The following is a 13,783-nucleotide window of genomic DNA, read 5'->3' as shown; positions in this document are numbered from 1 at the left end:
GTGAAAATGTGATTACTTGTCGCTACAGTTCGTGGGAAAAAGACAAGTGTATAGAAATAGACTTATGTCTATGTTTTATTTACCACCCACTCAATAGTCAGGTACATGAACAATTGATGTTTCATGGAACATCGCAGGCCTCATGGTTGCCTCGACTACATACATACCTGTCATCTATAGTACAGGTTTCAATCAGTGATTTCTGTAGCAGTCCTTCTTGACATCCCATTAGCGTCACAACTCTTTTGTCTAATATCAAAGAAAATATTTTTATGATTTTTATGTTACAAAATTCTATAGTGATTTCTTTTTTCAAGTTGAGTCATTAATTTTCTTAATTCAATTTTTGCTTCTCTATACAAGAGGCCTATTCTACATGCCACTGTCAGCGTTTGTTGTTTGTGTTTGACACAAGGGAACTGTTTACTGTAATGCTTCAGTTGAAATTTATGTTTGACACAGGGGGCTTTCTTGAGATGTGAGGTGTGTTGTTTGCATTCTGTGCATTTCAGTCTTGTGATGTCATGCAACATCGTTACCAAAGAGTTTATTCATTATACAATGAAACTGAGTTATTTTGTCATAATTATTTTGCGGGAAATTGAAAAACACAAATTGTTTTCTGCCATAATTGTGAGCAAGCTTGGTAGAAAAAAATACCTTTTGTTATACACAATTTGTGCTTTATGCAAGAAAAGTTGCATGGAAATATGTAGGTAATTTGGTCAGACCAAATGCATCACTTATGATGCAAATATAGCTATGGTTGATGTTTTGAATTTGGGATGATGCATTTGAATTAAAAGTATAATTATTTTGAACAATGTTTCTTATTGTTAACCCCTTTAAAGTTATATATGAAAAAGACCCAAAGTTGTTTATGAAAAAAACCCAATCATGCTATCCAACAACTATTTTGTATCTTTCTTCTGCACCAAGGCTATGGAATGTTGACAAGGAGAAAATATACTCTGGCCTTATTCCAATAAATAACATGACAATTATCACACTGAGATAGTACTGACAAAGTACTGTGTTGCTATCTATGTCATGGGAAAACGTTTTCTTTAGACCATAGTGATTCATACATTGAATGGACGCTGTGGTGTGAAGTTTGTGACTAAACCTGATTCAAAGCATTGACTGTATGGTACATGAAACATCATGTAACCCTCTTATGTGTGAGTCACAAGAAGACACTCGCTCACAATATCAATATCTCACAAGGAATGTCCTACACTCTGTTCAAGATATTTGACTCCAGTGATGGGATTTTGGATTGGGTAAGTGTCCGTTGTTTCCTGATCGGATAGAGACTGGACCCAAGTATGTGGAAAATGTCGACTGTATGTGCCTGTGTCGCAGTGGAACAATGGCTGAGATCGTTCGTTGTGTAATTATCTTGACAGATGAGGCTTAAGTTGATCTTTTCTGTTTGATGTTATTGAGGATCAGAAGGTAATCAGCTGGAGCTTTTAGCTTTAGTGGTGTGTGCAGTGTTTTTCGGAAGAAGTGTTCCGGTTTGTGTAAGGCTGCAATCAGCGCTGGTCACCAATCCACCAACTTCCCAATGTAAACAAGGGCCGTTAGAGCCCCATGAGTTCTTAGATATGGGGAACATTTGACATTAGGTCACTGAGATGAGATCAAATTGGGTTTTAATGCCATTATGTGGGATTTCAGAATATGTCACTCATGAAACAACCAGTCACATTTTTTAATATCAACACACAGTCATGCATTGTCATGTTTACAAACAGATGCCTGACTATCGTTCCTATCCACAACAAAACACATCCATTAATCCTCCTAAAAGAATATGACCTTGGCATCATACATTGTTTCACATACATTGTCATATCTGTCTAGTGGTATCTAGCGATGTGCATGTGTGTGTATGTGTGGCTGCTTGTACTAGCCCAGACTTAAGCTGGTTTTATAGTGATAGCTCACTTATATGTCATGCCACATTTAAGCATGAATGCCCAACTCTGACACATTAAATTGACTCTGGTCCCTGTTGTACCCATTTATGCTGAACGCCAGGGAGGAACCAACAAGTACTATATTTTGACGTCTGTTTGTATGACATGACTGAGATTGAACCTGCGACCTTCCTCTGCCCAGGCAGAGGTGGACCCACTAATTTAGGACGGAAATGTACAGACCTCACCATGCACAGAAGTTAGTGTATCTATACTAGCTAGTTTGTTTGTGTGAGCTGTCCACTTGTGGTGATAAGCGAATCCTATAGAGGGTGATAAATTAGGGGTGATATAATGCTTGTAGCAACCTGACTTAGATGCATGTATGTTTTTATCAAACTACTGATTAAAGCCCAGTAAAGGTGCTACAGTTTATAAGTTAGGGGTGATATAATGCTTGTAGCACCCTGACTTAGATGCATGTATGTTTTTATCAAACTACTGATTAAAGCCCAGTAAAGGTGCTACAGTTTATAGTGCCGACTCTATCTGTAGCTTGCCAATGTTTTGTGTATATCACCATATACACATGATCAGTTATGTTTATGTTTATGTAAATGTATGTTTCGTTTCAGTCAGAATCTGTGCAGATTAGTGAAACGGCTAATCTTCGAATCTCAAAAATTGTGGACTTAAGTGTTTTCACATGTCCCATACTGACTTTGTCACATGTATGGCTTAGTGTTCTCATAACATTTATGGCTTATGAGATTCTTGAGAGGCATTTAGAAGTTGATGAATATGATAAGAAGTATAGGGATGACAGCTTCTTCTATTGTCCAACAAACCCATGAAGTTCCTGGGGTAGAATAGGCCTTCAAGCAACCCATGCTTGCCATAAAAGGTGACTATGCTTGTTGTAAGAGGCGACTAACGGGATCGGGTGGTCAGGCTTGCTGACTTGGTTGACACATCTCATCGGTTCCCAATTGCACAAATCGATGTTCATGTTGTTGATCATTGGATTGGATTGACTCAATTATTTACAGACCGCCGCCATATAGCTGGAATATTGCTGAGTGCGGCGTAAAACTAAATTCACTCACTCACTCACTATTGTCTAACACACAACGTTTTTGGGCTATTTCTTGCCCTTTCTTCAGGTGATTCTTATTTATGGCTTACTGTCTAAATCACATGTATGAGTTATTGTCTTTATCACATGTATAGGTTACTGTCTTTATCACACGTATAGGGTACTGTCTTTATCACATGTATAGGTTATTGTCTTTATCACATGTATAGGTTACTGTCTATCACATGTATAGGTTATTGTCTTTATCACATGTATAGGTTACTGTCTATCACATGTATAGGTTATTGTCTTTATCACATGTATAGGTTATTGTCTTTATCACATGTATAGGTTACTGTCTATCACATGTATAGGTAATTGTCTTTATCACATGTATAGGTTTTTGTCTTTATCTCATGTATAGGTTACTGTCTATCACATGTATAGGTAATTGTCTTTATCACATGTATAGGTTATTGTCTTTATCACATGTATAGGTTTTTGTCTTTATCTCATGTATAGGTTACTGTCTATCACATGTATAGGTAATTGTCTTTATCACATGTATAGGTTATTGTCTTTATCACATGTATAGGTTATTGTCTTTATGTATGGACAGTGGCCAGTGGACATATGGTGATGAAATCATTGATCACAGACTTGTTCTGGACATAGTTTGATCTTGATTTTATTTCTTCTTTTTTTAACTATATATGTGCACTTAGTGTCACATGTCCTAAACAGATTGACTGAAGACAATTTTTCAGTCATAATTTTAATTTCAAGGCATATTGTGTTTGAATCTCATTTCTGGTATCCCCCGACATGATACTGATGGAATATTGCTAAAAGCAGTGTTAAAAGCTTTAACTCACTCACTCACTCCCTCAGTGACACTAATTCACCAGTTTCCAGTTGAGTAGATCGATGCTTATGATGTTGATCACTGGAATGGTGGGTACAGACTCGATTATTTACAGACTGCTGCCATATAGCTGGAATATTTAGGAGATAAACATACTGTGTTGGAAAATCAGGTATTTTGATTGAAAACTGAACATGTAGTGTGAGGTTTTAAATACCAAATTTAGAGCTAATTTTGTTATATACGTCAGAATTTCCAACACAATATGTTTATCTCCATTCTACCATAACCGCATTATTCAGATTTTAAACAAATACATTGTGTGTTGGAAAATCAGAAGTATATAACGTGATTATAATTATACCCCTGAATGAATTGGATTAACCAGTCACAATGAAGTATTTACTGAAGTCACTGTAGCGTAAAACTACACTCACTCACTATGATATTACATTTCTAAAAGTGCCTGTTTTGTTACAGCAACTCCATTACTCTGACCCCATCCTTCAACGGCCCTGTTGTCCCCCCCACTAGCGGTCCCTTACGATCCCCCTTCTCACCTTCATTTTGATTCGTTGTGCAATACTGAACCAGGCATTGAAGAACCAGACTGTCTCAGACAGTATGACATCAGATAAATGTTATATTTTTAGAACAAAGGGTATTAAATATAATATTTCATGTCCTACTGTGTATGAATGGGGAATATCGATAATGTTATTACCTTGGTGGTTTCACATGGGTTGTTACTATTAATAGACATGAGTTACATATGAACTATAATTAGACTGTCTGATACATGGCTCACAGTGGTAGCTGATGTTTACATGCGTGAAATAAAACTGATTCCATTTATAAGACCACAGTTACATTTTGTGATAACAGATTTTTCGTTTTTGTTTTTGATTTTTCATAGTGATATGTTTTCAGGTTGAGGTAGAAAGTAAACGTTTTTGCTGACTGTTCAGGTTGAGATGGAAACTAATTAGTTATTAATTCTAAATCTGTTCATTTAATTTGTTGGATTGGTTTACCTGTTTCATAGCAACACATCACTATTTACAACTTTTATGTCAGATTTCTTTGTTAGAAATATGCAATGTCCAGAAACTTTAATTTGTATATTCATTTAATCAGATATTATTTTGTAGGTTCTTTAAAGTAACAAATGTTAGATATTAAATGTATAAATTATGTTTTTCTTAGCCAAAGATGGTGCAGTCAGCTGTTAACAGTACATCTTTGGCTCATTATTAGCGAATCTATAAACTGAAAAATAGGTCATCAGACTTTGATTGTGTTGGTGTTGTTACTGAGCCCGATCGGCAGTGTATTTCTGCTAGTCATAGTCCAGTTTAGCTGATTGTGTGTGTGTGCTGTGACTGGCACTATTACCACACTAGGGTGATATTGATTTTACAGGTATTTCATGAAAACGCCCAAGATTGCATCAAAAAGTGATTAATGATAACCATTAGGTGAGTGGAGTGCTAGTAGATTCAGAATAGTCATGTGCTGGTACTTTGGCTAGGACAGGTTCAGATTTACTAGATGATCCCTACTGGCCCTAACACCCAGCTATCCATTCAACCCCTACTCCACCTCCTCCCAGTGTAACAGTGTACAAAATGTACAGCTTTTTGTCAGAGCCCTGGCAAAAACTAGATACACACATTAAACACAAAAACTAGATACACACATTAAACAGTCTGATTTTGCATTCTCTAAGTTGACTGAAGGTTTAATAGTCGAAGGGAATGTGTGCACTTTTAGCAAAAAATATGAAATCATTTCGTAACCTTCGTGTTTAGTTGCTGTATTGCATGTGACTGGCCAGGTGAAGGTAGCCCTGTAGCTATCAGCTTAATTGTAGTTAATGATTTACTTGACCCATCCCAAAGATATACATGGTGTATACTTGCAGATACTTAAAAACTAAAGTTTATCAACAAATGTATCAGGGCTTTACATTATGCAAATATGTATGGAATGGGTGAAGAATAATACCTTACATATTTTTGTGGAATGTACAATAATATTCACTTTTCAAAAGTCATGTTTGAAGTTTGTGTAATTGACTTAATCATTAAATCTTACAATGTCATGTTGTATGTTAGACAGTCTTCTTGTATTAGAATATGATTTCCACGTCATCTTTGGTAGTGTAAAGGCTATCTATTTTATTCAGATCTTTCTGTCAAGATATATTCCAAGTTTTAAAATGTTAAAATGTAATCATCACCTGATATAATCTGATCTTCCTTTGTTAAAATATCATCTTTGTCCTTTAAGATCTGACTTCCACCAACCATTGTATGTTACAGTACTAGAACAGACTATAGACGGCCCCTCTCATCTTGGAGGGGCTGTAGGTAGGCTAAGCTTAGCTCTATGTAGGAATTCCCCTGAAGGGCAAGCTGGCCATATGTCTATTTTGAACCCTGATGTAACATCAGACAGGTAGCAAAACTTTCTCACCGTTAAACTTAGAAATGACTTGAGTTGTGAGCATTATTTACAGTTTTGTGTGGTCATTACAAGTAGCATTTCGACTCATTCAGATGTTGATATTTTGAGAGTTGGATACCTTACTGAAAGTGAGAAGTTTTCTTCTTCATGATTTCTTTGGAGTGTTAAGGATCAGAGTTGATTACTGAAGTTGAGTTTCAGGTAGGTAGGATTAATTTAGTGGTTCACACCTTGTGTGAATTCAATTGTTTGTGAAAATGGAAGTACTCTGTATTGTTTAGAGTTGTGCAGCTCTCAATTTTGTTTCCTACAGAGAAGGGCAAGTTTTTATTTATTTATTTATTTATTTATTTATTTATTTATTTATTTATTTATTTATTTATTTATTTATTTATTTATTTATTTATTTGAAAATGGAAGTACTTTGTATTGTTTACAGTTGTGCAGTTCTGAATTTTTTTCCTGCAGAGAAGGGCAAGTTTTATTTATTTATTTGTTTGTTTGTTTGTTTATTGTCTGTATACCACTAACAGACTGGTATATGGCAATCAGCATATCAGCGTTTCCGGAGTAGAACTAGAATAGTGGCATACAGTTCTGTGTTCTGTGAACAGGTACTACTTGATCACCTTTTTTTCAATGTTTTCATGAGGAAAAGTTGTAGTAGCATTGAAAATCATGGTTTTCCCCAGAACTGATCTTCATTATATTGTACTGATTTTGTTATGAATTGGTATTTTTCATGATTTTGAAGCAAAAATTTTGTTCAAACTGAAAGCATCTCATATTGGGGTAGTGTATCCCATGGTGGGGTAGTGTATCCCATGGTGGGGTAGTGTATCCCAACTCCATTTCCAAGGTGTACCTGACTGAAGGAATCGGTAACGTCCCGTTGACTTGAGTTGTAGTTTGGTTTTAAGCAGTTTTCAGTTTTCCTAGTGTTGTATTTGGACAAACCAGACCCACATTCTACAGGAAGGTGTTACCTACTTGAGCACTATGTTGTTTGTGTGTCTGGCATTTAAAATAAGCTCACAGCTTTATGACATCCCTTTGAAACAGGTTACACTAATGCTCCACTCTTTTAGGAAATGATCATTATTTTTAATTCTTAATTATAATTTAGACTTTGTGTTGAGGTGTATTTTCTTGTTGTTTAATACCACTCTGTATTATTCTAGCTATATGGCGGTGGGCTGCAAATAATCAATTCTCAAGCAGGCAATCGAGTGGGTGGGCGAGTGAGTGAGTGAGTGAGTTTAGTTTTACACCACATTCAGCAATATACTAGCTACCGGTATATGGCAGCAGGCAATCGTGTGCTTCATATATGGAGCATTTGTCCATGCAGCTGGGATACAAGGAGGATTTACTTCAGCCAATCGCAACCCCATTAGTTGCCAAAATATCATTTCTAACCGTATCCTTGTTTTGACACCAGAGTAAATGGCAGGATGCTGGAAATATTTGACCAATCAAAAATTCTCATGAGCAAAGACATTTCGTACTGAACTTTTTGTTGAAAAAATTATAATGATAGCATCACATCTAAAATGAAGGCATCATGGCTGCTGGTTCCAAGGTATCATTGTGAATGGAGCTACATGCATCATTAACTGCTTTTCACAAACTTACCTTCTGTTTGGAACCCTCAATAAGTTCTTCCTGTTTTTGAAAAAGAATATATAAGGCCTATCAAGGTGGCAGACTCATTCTGACACCAGAATATCTAGTTATATTTTCAGAAATTGCTTTTCCATAGTTTTCCCATCAACACCCTCAGCTGTTCAACTAATTTAACATTTTGAAATAACCGTGTTTGATATGCTACTTTTTGCTGTGAAGAGTTCTGTAATATATATAAACCTTTTTCTTGATTTCAGTTTTGTGATAATATGTTTTATAGAATGTTATAAATGTCTGCTGAAGCAGCAATCTGGAAAACTTAATACAGCTTAAAAATGAGGTCAGTTTTGATAAAAACAAATAATTTTATCTGAAATATGAAGTCGAGTATGTGGGATAAGGTCATCATGACCTGGAGCAGTGAACATGGCTTGGAATGTGAACTTTGTCACTTTAAGCTGTTTTGAACAATTCAGCAAGCTTACTGTGGGCATGTTTGCTTCCCCATATGATAGTCACTGCATGACTGATAACTTGGGAGGCTCTGTGGGGGGAGGGGCGGTGGCTGAGAATAAATTATGTAATAAAGGACTCTGCAGAGCTACAAACACAATGTGCATCTCTGTTGGATACACATGCAAATTCACCATTATTATAATTAGTTTTAGGTTGCTTGTTAAACCTAAGCAAGAACAATTTCAAGAAAATAGAATTAGTGCTTATTTGCCCGATCTAGCCTTTTCAGTTAGCATTCCTTAGACCTGTAGTTCATGGACCTACATTTGCAGATCGAATGCAAGCTTCACCTATGCTTCAATAAAAGTGCATTATTGCTCTGCTTCTTTTCCTATCATTATATGTACCTGTTATGCCATGGAAGATTTGGCATGGTCATGTGAAAGAATTGGGTTGACTAATAACCTCTGAAGTGGTCTCTGAAGTGAAATATATTTTGGAGAAAAAAAACAAAAATATAGCCAGAAAGTAAAATACAATGATAAGGAGCCACATTTTCGAGACTTGTTTAACGGCTTTCTTGGATATGTTTGTTTGCGGGTCTGTACGACAGGCTAGGAATTAGGCTGTCCTTTACTTGTCTGTGTAGAAAACATGAGGAAGACAATTCTATCTGCAGTCATTGATTCATCCTCAATTATTCAACATCCAGGGATTAGTTCTTTATTTTATTATGATACTTATGCTTGATTCATTCATGACCATGCCTGTAGTCTGAGCCTTATCTGTACAACAAGATGCTTAAGATATTGTCGAGCAAATCACTTTCAGAATCAGGAGAAATTTTGTACTGAGTTGCTGAAATCTTACCTAATGTGAGGATTGGCCTTTGGTCCCAGTATATTCATTGCAAGAGTATGGTGATTGACAAATCGAGAATAGTCCAACATCAACTAATCTCCCTGTTGATTTTTGTGCAGCAAATTTAGCACTTATCGATAACAAGTGGAATCTAAGTACAAAGTTTATGTTTCTACTGTATCAGGTTCTGATTACATCTATGAGTGCGTGAGTGAGTGAGCTTAGTTTTATGCCACACTCAGCAATATTCCAGCAATATGATGGCGGTCTGTAAATAATCGAGTCTGGACCAGATAATCCAGTGATCAGCAACATGAGCATCAATCTGCTCAATTCGGAACCGATGACATGAGTCAACCAAGTCAGCGAGTCTGACCACCCGATCCCATTAGTTGCCTCTTACAACAAGCACAGTCGCCTTTTATGGCAAGCATGGGTTGCTGACGGCCTATTCTACCCCAAGACCTTCATGGCTCGTGAATTAATTATGAATGTAAATTTAGAAAGAGACATGTCTTCACATGGAAACTTTACTTGGGGCGATAGAAATTGAAACATACCATCCTACAAGTGTGCTGAGAGCAACTTATCAGTTGATACAGAGAATCACTTAGTGGCATCTGATTACACTCTAAGATATATGAATCATGGCCGTCCACATTGTTTGATTGATCATAGCCTGGTCCATGCACTGGACTCATGACTGTACCAGCAAGATACAAGGCCAGTCACATGGGTTGATTTACCAAAGCTGGGTCCATGTACAGGTGTCCTGTACCCCTACAGAACCTCAATTCATTCATGGATGTACCAGGTACAAGGCTGTCCGCATGGGTTAATGGACCATAGCTGGGTCCATGTACAGGTGTCCTGTACCCCTACAGAACCTCAATTCATTCATGGATGTACCAGGTACAAGGCTGTCCACATGGTTGATGGACCATAGCTGGGTCCATGTACAGGTGTGTGGTGTACCCCAGTAGAGCCTCAATTCATTCATGGATATACCTGGGTACAAGGCTGTCCACATGGTTAATGGATCGTGGCCTGGCCCATGTACAGGTGTGTGGTGTACCCCTATAGAGCCTCAATTCATTCATGTCTATACCAGGTACTTAAAACTAGCGTGAGTATGATCAGGGTGAAGCCTCATGCTTTATTAGTAGATAACTGACAAACCACGCTTTGGGAAATCGTGCAGTCTGGATCCTTCCCTTGTGAGTTACTCAGGTATTTAGTGCACTGGCTTGTTAACAGTAAGTAACTTACGGGAAACATATGTAGAACTTTCAAAAAGCTTTCTCTGCACCTTGGGTAATGGAGGTAAGTAAGCAAGCTTCCACCAGGGGAAGTATCTGTGCAGGTACTATTTGCTTTGGGATTGTTCAACGGTTACGTGTTATAATCATGTGGAATGAGTACTGTTTAGTGAGACCAGTGTTTAGTGAGTTCAGGTGAGTTGGTTTGATCATAGAATAACGATGTAATTACTGTATTAGTAGATCTAGTAACGTGGGGAGTTTACTGTAGTTGCTTTCATCATAGAGAGACAATGTTACTTTAGGTAAAAGATTTACTATAATTACTTGAAGTAGGATAAGGGCCTTTCAAAACCCATTTGAAATGTCATGTTTTAAGGTTATGATGGCTTTGTGATAAAGACAGCTTTATTACATGTGTAAAGGGCATGTTCAAATTCTGACAACTATCTAGGCTCTTCTTTCTTCAACTGAGGCAGTGGGTCAGCTTTGTGGTTAAGGCTCCCGCTGAAGACCCCTGGTTCAGTTCCGCACCTAGACAAAATGTGTGAAGCTCATTTCTGGTGTCATACACCATGATATTGCGGGAAAGTTGCTAAAGGTATTGTGATACTTTAGCTCACTCACTTACAAAAACTTGCATTATTGGATTTACTGTTTGTCCAGTATACAAGATATGCTAATGTAAGTGAATAAAGAATCACTTCTATGACATAAGATGGTGTTTCAACCAACGCCAGTACATGTGGTGTTTTTATCTTGAACTCTGAAGATACCCGTGAAGGTCCCAGGGTAGAATAGGCCTTCAGCAACCCATGCTTGCCACAAGAGGCGACTATGCTTGTCGTAAGAGGCGACTAACAGGATTGAGTGGTCAGGCTCGCTGACTTGGTTGACACATGTCATCGGTTCCGAATTGCGCAGATTGATGCTCATTTTGTTGATCACTGGATTGTCTGGTCCAGACTTGATTATTTACAGACCGTCGCCATACAGCTGTAATATTGCTGAGTGTGGCGTAAAACTAAACTCACACCCATTGAACTTGAAAAGAATAAGCAGTGGTCAGAAACATGTTTGTGTTGAAATATTATGAAAATGCTTCCTTAAATCCTCCACAAGACATCTTTATTGACACATTTTTAGCCTTATGTACATATTTGGTGTTGCTTTAAGGACTGAACATACATGGTTTAACTGCACAAGGTCTTTGTAGGAACATGTCTGTTAACTTTTCGAAACAAGTTCTTTACATAGTAATTTATGCAGATCCTGAGGGACAAAACTCACTATTCCCTAGATACTTCAAGCTAACATAAACCGTGCAAGGGAAAGCAGATTGTTTGTAGTTCAGCTCAGTTGGCCAGATTGATATGTGTACCTTCTTTGATGGAGGAGGGATGTGGATGGGTTTGCCTAGTGGTTAAGGTGTTTGCTTGTCATGATAAAGACCCATGTTCGAATCCCCACATGGGCACAATGCTTGTAGCCCCCTTCTGGTGTCACCTGCCATGATATTGCTGGAATATTGCAAAAAGGTGGGTGAAACTAAACCCACTCATTCTTTGATGGGAGTGAGGGGAAATTTAGGTTTTAGGTTGTTTTATGTTAATGGTAATATTCATACCTGGGGCTCTTTTCACCTTTACTAATGTTAACCTTAAGTCCCATTCTGTAACATTGCACCAAGGTTACCTTAGTGACTTAAATCACCTTAGTGCTTCGTGAAAGGAGGCCCTGTTCTATGCTGCTAGTCAGTCCTGCAGATTTGCTTGGATGCTTCATTCAGATATGGTGTGGTGACTCCAAGTCATGTTTTATCTCGTTGACAACCATAAGGCAGGGTAACAACAAGCATCGTCTAATTTGGAAGTGGCTTTGTCCATTAACATGAAGGAAGTAGGTGGAATCAAAAGATAATGTTATTGTGGACATGATGGATGAAGACATTTTCTAGGTGTGGCTACATTACCATAAACTGACAATGTAAACTAGTTTTTGATTCTCCCAAACTGTTTATGGAAGTTTGTAAAGAGAAAGTATTAATTTTTTATTCGAGTAAATTAGTGAAAAGTCATTTGAAACCACACATCTGTAAGTTCTTAGAAAACCAGAAGTCTAGACTCGCCATTTGATTATACTGTAAGCTCATTGAAGTGTTACCAGAATGACCCATTAGTTAATAACTTAAAGTTTATAGAAAACCGGAATTATAAGCTCCTGAATGTTTGGTTGAAAGTTGCCAGAAGTTTAAACCAGAATTGTCTGTTAAATACATTGGGGTATTCCGCTAGCTGAATGCATGAGACAGACACAGTTTCTGAATTTGCTGTGTGGTGCAGTGGTTAATAAATCCCATCGCCCGATGCCTGGGACAAGTCAGTTTTCATTTCGGGTATAGTGGTACGATCGTATCTTACTTGTCCGTGGAATATTAGATAATTTCCATTTATGGTTTCACACTACAAATAATGTTGGATTTCATTTCATATCTGCTCATAATGAGCTCACAATAATAATAGAGTAGAACTAGTAGAGAGTGAAATTATCACTCTTCAATAAATATTCCAATAAACATCAACATCATGCATTGTGTTTTAAAGTCAGGGCAAGTGGAAAATTAGTCAGGACAAATTACTTTCTTGTTTTTCAAAATATTTTTGAACCCCTGATGGTGGCACAGTTTCATCCTCGTTATTCCAGGGTGTATAATCTCTCGGTTCTCGAGTCGGGACCAAACAATATTTGATAAACATTATGAGCATGGGTCTGTTCTGTGGATGAGAGAAACTACCTCAAGTAAAGAGTGTGTGCCTGGAGTGCAGAAGGTTTAGTTTAGTTTAGTTTTGTGTACCTCCAAAACAGCAACTTTGTCTTTGGTGATTTAATGAAAACCAAGAAATGCGTCCCCATGGAAAGCATATGTATATGACTTGTACACAAATCCGATAGATGGACAACAGTTTTTGATACTGGTGAGACCTTTAAGATATGATATATTGATTGATGTGTGGGTAATTGTCCAGTTTCCGATTATGTCACTGTATTTGAACCTCTGTATGGTCACATTGTGTAACCTAATGGGTAGTACTTGATGTTGCCCTGCCTTATGTCCATCCGGCATTAAGGGGACATTAAGTTGGCTTTGATTCAGTGTAATGTGTCTTGCTTGGGTATCAGTTGGTTACTGAGAGGAAAAAGAATATGCAAGCAGCTAATGTGTCTGTGCTAGTGCAGGCAAACCCAC

The 13,783-nt window shown here is 37.5% G+C and overlaps 1 protein-coding gene across 3 annotated transcripts in view; it reads left to right on the top strand.

Moving 5' to 3' along the window:
* Positions 1 to 13,783, top strand: part of LOC137261116 (ligand of Numb protein X 2-like) — a 91,391-nt gene that overhangs the window by 12,972 nt on the left and 64,636 nt on the right. The window contains exon 1 of one of the 3 annotated variants that reach the window (XM_067798804.1): positions 10,474 to 10,494. The exons of the other annotated variants lie outside the window; for them this stretch is intronic. The gene's annotated coding sequence lies outside the window, so the exon portion shown is untranslated. Of the gene's footprint in view, positions 1 to 10,473; positions 10,495 to 13,783 lie in introns of those variants that run through there. 3 annotated transcript variants of the gene reach the window in all.

The sequence above is a fragment of the Haliotis asinina genome, chromosome 14 (assembly GCF_037392515.1).
Source record: "Haliotis asinina isolate JCU_RB_2024 chromosome 14, JCU_Hal_asi_v2, whole genome shotgun sequence".
NCBI lineage: Eukaryota > Metazoa > Mollusca > Gastropoda > Lepetellida > Haliotidae > Haliotis > Haliotis asinina.
This window is presented reverse-complemented; position numbering and strand designations above follow the sequence as displayed.